Source organism: Miscanthus floridulus, chromosome 6 (assembly GCF_019320115.1).
Source record: "Miscanthus floridulus cultivar M001 chromosome 6, ASM1932011v1, whole genome shotgun sequence".
In the NCBI taxonomy this organism is placed as follows: Eukaryota; Viridiplantae; Streptophyta; class Magnoliopsida; order Poales; family Poaceae; genus Miscanthus; species Miscanthus floridulus.
The window spans coordinates 112,345,525-112,353,515 of NC_089585.1; the positions used below are offsets into that span (position 1 = coordinate 112,345,525).

Below are 7,991 nucleotides of genomic sequence, written 5' to 3' on the forward strand. Positions count from 1 at the left end.
GCAACAGAGGAAAATGAGAGGCAGTGGATTGGTGTCCTCATGATCACCCAAAACGAAGCTGCTATGAGAATGTTTATCAAGTCAGAAGCAAAAGGAAGGATGGCCATCATTAAGCACTATGCCGGGGTCGTTAACTAGACCCTCTTAATAATGCATTTGTCATGTGTTTGTGTCATGAACCTCGTGTACTAAGTCTGTGATGCATGTTGGTTGAACTACGTCTGTCATTTGTATGTTGTGTTGTCGAACTTGTCGGCAAGCAACTAAGTGATTTGTGATGTTCGCTTGTGATGTCTGAATTTAGCCATAATGTTTGTTTCTGGAGTCAGTGCTTGTTGGATTTGAGGTGCTGCTGCCCTGTGTATGTTGTTCCCTGGGAATTAGAACTGATTTGTGTTCATTTGTTTGTTTCATGTGTGCAGGGGGCTGCTCAACCTACTGGTCCGGTCGTTGATGAGGATGACGATGACGATGATGATGAACAGTGGGAGGAGGACTTCTTCAGCTTATTCTTTGATGACATTGAAGAAGAAACCGCAATCGTATATGGTACGTCCCAGTATGCCATGCACATGCAAAAGTACTACAATAGGGCATACTATAGGGTGCCAAAGATGACTGGGTTGGACTGGGTAGAACATAAACTAGCAAATGAAACTGCCTGTTACAACATGTTTAGAATCACCCCAGATATGTTCTATAGACTGCACAAGGTATTGACTGATGAGTATGACCTCAAAGACATAAAAAAGTCCACCTCAACTGAGGCTTTAGGTATGTTCCTTTGGATGGTTGGTGCTCCACGATCATATAGGCAAGCTGATGATAGATTTGAGAGGTCACTAGGCACAGTCCACAACATGTTCTATAGAGTGCTGCCCTGTGTTGTTGCACTTGGGAATGATATCATTAAACCTGTGGACCCAGAATTTAGTACAATGCATCCTAGGGTGAGGAACCGACGGTTCTATCCTGAATTCAAGAGGTGCATAGGAGCTATAGATGGCAGCCACTTCCCTGTTTTGGTGCCACAAGATAAGTTTGTGCAGCACTTGTGTCGCAAGGGCATCACAACTCAGAATGTGATGGCTGCTTGCGACTTTGACATGATTTTTACTTTTCTCCTTGCGGGATGGCCGGGGTCTACCCATGACACAAGAGTGTTCGAGGATGCCATGACAACATTCAAGGATGACTTCCCTCATCCACCTGAAGGTAGACAACTAGGTGGTAGTACATTTGACATTTCTAATTGAAACATTTAACAATTACAGGTACTTGGTGGTGTAGGGATGTTTTACTTGGTGGATGCCGGCTACCCAAACCGTCCCGGGTACCTTGCTCCTTACAAGGGAACGAAGTACCATATTCAAGACTTTCAAAACGCCGGAGAACCTCGAGGTAAACATGAGATATTCAATTATGCACACTCATCTCTTAGGAATGTGATTGAAAGGGCCTTTGGCATCTTGAAGATGAAGTGGCGCATATTGTTGAGTATCCCTGCCTATCCTCCTCAAACACAAACACAGATTATAGTTGCTTGTGTTGCTTTGCATAACTTCATAAGGTTGAGTAGGCAATTTGATGTGGACTTCCAGCACCTAGATCATCATGTTAACTTTGTGCCGGCTGAAGCCTATCTTCATCAGCCAGAAACAGAGCCTGCCCTGATAGCGCAGATCGTGAACAGATGAATGCCTTTCGTGACAGCATTGCGAACAGGCTGTTTAATAGATATTGATACATGTGTATGTTTGATAACTTGTGAGTTGTAATTATTTGATTGCGGTTTGGACTTGTAATAATGTTGCTTGAGGACTGTAATATTTGACGACTGTAATATTTGAGGACTATAAAATGATTTTCGGACTGTCATAATATTTGAATGTTGTAATAATTTTGGATTTCTCCTACTGCATTGTGCCTAGGACAATGGAGGCCTTTGTGGCTGCATGTATGGATTTGCATGCGAGAGCATGCAAGGAAGAGCAGGCAGCATGCAGCATGCATGGATTTGCATGCATGCGCATGCAAGGATGAGCCTGGCAGCAAGCATCCCTTCAAATGCATTTAATAGTGCCACTTGTGGCTTCTAGTCCATTATTGCTTTGGCAAGGCAAAAACTGCTATGAAAAGTTTTCAACCCCTTTGGATGTCTGATTTTGAACCATTTTGGATGAAAAAATTTGGGTTCAAAAAACTTGCAATCTAAACAAGGCCTTTAATGGACTGCAGCGAGACGAAGGCGGTGAAGTTGCACCTGGCACTGGTAGTGCCCAGTTGTGTTCTTGCAGACTGTCAGGTCTTCAATAGCAGTAGCTTTCGCATCCTGCTAGCTCTCTGTTTGTTCTCTGTTGCCTCTGTTTTTGTGCTCTGGTTTGCTGGTTGAACTGTGCTCTATGGAGTAGTTTGCTGGTTGAGATGCCATCCAAATTCTAAGTTTTTTCACTCTCTTTCCATCACATCAATTTTTAGCCGTTCGTATGGAGTATTAAATGTAAGTAAAAAAATAACTAATTACACAGTTTAGTTGGAAATCACGAGATGAATCTTTTGAGCCTAGTTGGTCCACGATTGGACAATATTTGCCAAATAAGATGAAAGTGGTACTATTCATCGGGTTCAAAAAAAAATTGCAAAGTGAACAAGGCCGAGGTCTTCAATGGCAGAATTTGGAGAGTCTTGAGTGTTTGCATGTTCAGGCTTTCAGGACCGCTGCGGTGCTCCCAAAGGTGGGCGAGTTAATAGTTATCCCCCTGGTCACTATCTTGAGCTCATTGATGCTGGGTAATCACTCTAGAATTGCATGTCATCTGCTAGCGCTTCACCGGGAATTTGGCATGCGATGCGACTGAAACGTATCACATCGCACCCTTCTCTAAACATTTTTATTTCTCTTGTCAGGACATTTGTTTCTCTCTCCGTAGAACATTTAATATAGAGTATGTCTTCGTCCAAGGTTGTGTAATAAAATTCTAAAAGTTTGAATTTCATCAGCCTGTTCGGTTGGCTGGTTCGAATCGTTGCTGGTTCGTTTATGGGAGAGAAGTACCGTTGGCTGGTTCATGTGAATAGTGTCCATGTGAGGGGGCTGGCCAGCCAGCCCCAGCCGATCACGCTGCATAATCAGAGAACATAAAACAAATATTTAGGTCTCTAAATGATCTCAAATAAAAAGGTTGTCAAGTACAAAGTTATCGATCACATTGGGATCTATAACTTTGGTACAAACCATGTCAATGTACGAGTTCATTCAACAAATTCAAAAAAAAATTAAATCTTTGAAATTAAAACAAATATTTGGATATCTAAATGATCTCAGAAAAAATGTTGTCAACTCTAAAGTTTTAGATCACATTTAGCGCTACAGCTTGGCTATATACCACATCAACATCCAAGGTCAATTAAAAATTAAAAAATATAAACTTCAAAATCTGAGAACTTAAAAACAGATCTTTAGGCATCTAAACGATCTCAAACAAAACAATTGTCAACAACAAATTTGTAGATCCCATCGAGACCTACAACTTTAGTATAGACCATTGTCAACATTCTAGGTCATTTGAAAAAAAATTAAAAATGGAATTCAAATGTGATAACGTAAAACGAATATTTGAGCGACCAAAATATCTCATTAAATTTTTTTTTCAACTGCAGAGTTGTAGATCGCGTCAAGAGTACAATTTTGATATAAAGTTTATATTCATCCAACTTTATATGAAAAAGTTATTATTTTCTGATAGGGTTCAGTGTACGAGTGTTTGTATCTCTATCTTGTTATTCACAAAATGAAAAAAAAGACAACCTGACATGTGGGCTCCTAAGGCAGCAAAACCACCCAAAAACCCATTTTAAAATGATCGACGGGGGTATTTTACTTTTTTGAAAATTAATGTGTGTCTGTTATCTGGTATCAGAGTTCGAGGACAGAGAGATAAATCAAACTTTACTCTTGTTTTATTGTTTATTAGTCTCTCGATCTCTCTGATTTGAAATATCTGTGTTTTCTATAGAATTGTTTCATTTCCAACTTTCATTATTTCCGTTTTCGTTTCACCGATCGGATTCCCCGATTCCGAGACGATTACCATAGCGTTGTGGACACGGTGTGCAATCGTCATGACACGCACCAAACCATGGCGGTTCCTTTGGTTGCAGGCTTCCAGCTCGCGAGCTTCTTTGCATGCGTTCGCGATCCAAAACCCCGGCTGGCTCCGATCGGAGCAGCGGCATCCTGGAAACCGCGTCGGAGACGCTCTCGCCGGCCGGTCTCGGTGCTGGCCGGGTGATAAATATGGCGTCCATCTCGCCGATCCAGCCATCGATCCATCCATCCGCCCACCACCTGTCTCTCTTCCTTTCCCTGCTTTCGGTCGCCATGTGCACCATCGCTCCTCGCGCCGCCGCTCCAGGCTTCGGCGCCACCGCGTTCCTCGACCGGCAGCGGGGCGTCGTCGCCGCGGTGGCTCCGACCGCGACTTCGGGCCACAACGCTGGGGAGCCGACACGCCTTATTGCCCGCGCCTCCGAGGTGTCTACCGCAACCGCTCGGAAGCGTGGCCGCCACGACGGCTTCGAGCACGTCGTCGTCGACCCTGCAGCCTCGTCAGCGCTGCGGATCCGGATGGACGCGGAGCTCGTCGCCCTCCAAGGTCTGCTCAAGAGAGCCAAGCTCTTGCCTCGCTCTGCTCCCCCTGCCGAGAACAAGTGCGCACCGCCGCCACGACGATCGGAGGCGCCTGTGGTGTCGTCGGAAGCAAAGAGGACGACGTCGTCGCAACCCAAGGCAGCAACGGAGGCGGCGTATCATCAGACTCAGATCACGGCACCAGCAGCGAATTCAAAGCAACAGCAGCGCCCAGCGGCCAAGAACCCGATCGTTCTGGAAGTTCCCAGCAAGCAGAAGCGGCAGGGACCAGCAGAGACACCAGCAGCAGCGAAGCAGCAGCAGCACCCGGTCCAGCGTGCAGCGGCGGCCAAGACGGAAGTTCCGAAGAAGCGGCGACCGGAGGAGGAGAAGGAGCTTGCGCGCGCAGCCGCAAGGGAGCAGTTCCGGCAGATGCTGCTGGAGATGGAGAAGTCGGCGCTGCCCGATGAGACGATATACCCGGAGGACCTACAGGAGCTCGGCATACCATTCGAGTTTGTCGTGACTCGGACGTGGAAGCAGGCGCTGGAAGATCACGCCAAGAAAGTGGAGTTCGTAGGCGTCTAGATCCCACGGATGCATATGGATCATAGCATAATCTTATGCGTAGCTTAATCTTGCATGTACCCTAATTCTTCCGTGCTTAACTAATTGACTGTTTGTATGCTGTCTTCAAGTAACTACTGATCCTGTAAAATTCAGACTGTGAATTTATTCTATAGATGTGTTTGCATGTTCAGGCTTTCAGTACTCCTCTTATGACGCAGAACTTTCAGGATATCATTCTCTGTACGTTCAGCAAACAAGCATCTTTTCATGTAAACTCGTTCAGGCTGTGTATAACTGAAGAACATCCACTCAATTACCTGAAGCACATCAGGTAATTGAAGAACAGAACAGAAACAAAAATAATAAAACATTACAATATCAGCAACGCTGGCTTTAATTTTAAGTTAGCTGTTGACTCGTTATAATCATATTGTGTGACATGTAACAATGGCTCATATCATTACACAGCTGTTTCCGTGCCACCCTGATCCTGATGGAGCTATCAAGTTGAAGAATCTTGTACGTATAACATCACTCAACAACCAATTACAGCATTTGTTGGTCCCCAAGAACAGTGCGCGGTTCAAAATGTCAACGGGGAATTCCCCGTCGGGGGTTACTGCCGCATCCCCGTCCTCGCAGAGGAAAATTTCCTCCGTCCCCGTCCCCGTGAAGGCTCATGGGGAGCATTTCTTCTCCATCCCCGTCCCCGCTCGGGAATTTAATCCCCGCGGGGATCACCATCCCCGCATCAAGCCATCAACTTCACATAGTAGTTCAATGCACATGTGTTGAGTCATCAATGCACACGGTAATTCAATACACCAACTTTGTATAATATTTACTCATATAATATATGTCACATCATCCAGAAGTGTACACCAAACTAATTAGTGCTTTCCATTACCCACTATATCAGCATGACACGGATCACAAAAAAACCTGACCCTTTTCCCTGTAGAACCTTGCTGTCCTGTCCAGAGAACTTGACTGGGGCTGTGAAGCCACCCCTTGCAACTGCAGCTCGTTTAGCTCCTTCACTCGCAACAAAATGGATGGTGGTATTGGTACGATAGAAGGGTTAATCTTCCGCAGACAGGCACCCTGCTAAGAGGAGTTGAAGGAACAATCAAACATCAGGAAGCAAATAAATGCAGGATAAATAAACGATAGGAATAGATAAATAACAAAATAAATAACGGGGCTCATGTGCCTTGAAGAGGGACAAGTGATTACGTCGTTTTATGCCGGAAGCTGTGTCTTGGTTGCTCTGATCAGGTTACGCCATTTGTCCTGAATAAACAGCAGGTTTCAATGTATGATCGGAAAATGAAATTGTAGTAAGTTTCAGCTGTACAAGCAAACACACCTCGGTAAGAATATGAGGCAAAGGACAGTTTTCTAATCTCAGACCACTTGCTAGCTCCAAGCCTCCAAACCGCGCCACACCATCAACCAGCTTCACGACCTCACACAATGTCCAAGCTCGATGATGCTTCCACGTTAAACCCCTTTACTATCAACTGCTTCTATATGCCCTTTCTCAGTACTTACCTGACAGTGGGTTGAGACGGAAAAACGAGTTAATACATGTACAGGACATGGCCGAGAAGGGAAAACAAGTTAATACATATGTACGGAACATGCAAAACTGCAATTGCTTCGATATTTCCATTTACTTGCTTAGCTTCTAAAGGTTGCATTTACTCGCGTCAATTTGTAAACATGAAAAAGGCATACAGCGTACCTTTAGTGGAACTTCAGGTGCTTCCCTCAGGTGGTTTCCTTTGTCACCATCATTTGCCAATATCATCTCAATTACTGTCTGGATCCCTTTAGGTTCCTCAACATACCAATCAAAATGCATGAGAATTAATACTTACTTATAGTGAACCAATGCCAGTAAAAGAGTAAAGCCATCACATAGTATCTTGTGGAGTTTCTAACCACAGTAGTCACCATCTGCACAACCAAATGCTCAATCACGGTCACTACAGTGAAAACAGAAGAATCAATTTCATGGGCAATACAACAGTGCATCACCAACTAGGAATCCAACATAGTTTGCTTGGCACAACAGCACAAAAGTAGCACCATAAGTTTACAAGTTCATGGACTCATCTCAAAGAGGCATTACAACACAAAATGATAAGTTCATAACAATCTTAGAAGCAAACACTAAGGATTGATACAATAGCCCAGTAGCAGCCAACTGACCCAACTCTTGTTTTCAAAGTTCAAACAAGTGCCAGTCCCTATATCCAACAACCAGCAAAATAAATACAATTAGTCAAGTATGAGTCAACAAAGAGACTATGGAATACAGTTTACACATGCAAAAATGTTAATATGAACAAGCTAATAAAACATGCTGCAATAATCTGAACCTCATAGCATAGAATATAAATATGAACATTGTAGCATACTATGTAAATCGTTACACACACATACATTCAATAATAATCTGAAGTTTTAACTAAATGATTCAGAACCATGGATTTTAGTTGCATTCATTCATAAATCATAACCATGGAATACAGTTTACACATGCAAAAATGTTAATATAAACAAGCTAATAAGAGAAGAAGGTTAGCGAGATTAAAACCGACCCCATGAATTTTAGTAGCCGGTGGCCACCGTCGATTGATGCTTCTGGAGTGGTCGGAGCAAGAGCTCCTTCAATTGCAAGCCGGCTTGTCGTCTTGGTCGTGGACTTTTTCATTTGAGGCTTTGGAGGTCGTCCCTTTGCAGTTGCAGAAGCGACAATGGCTGCAGCAGGCGCCTTCTCAAG

General features: G+C 44.0%; 1 pseudogene; it reads right to left on the reverse strand.

The window, feature by feature from the left end:
* Positions 1 to 6,110: 6,110 nt before the first annotated feature.
* On the reverse strand, positions 6,111 to 7,067 carry LOC136461028 (uncharacterized; annotated as a pseudogene).
* Positions 7,068 to 7,991: the final 924 nt, after the last annotated feature.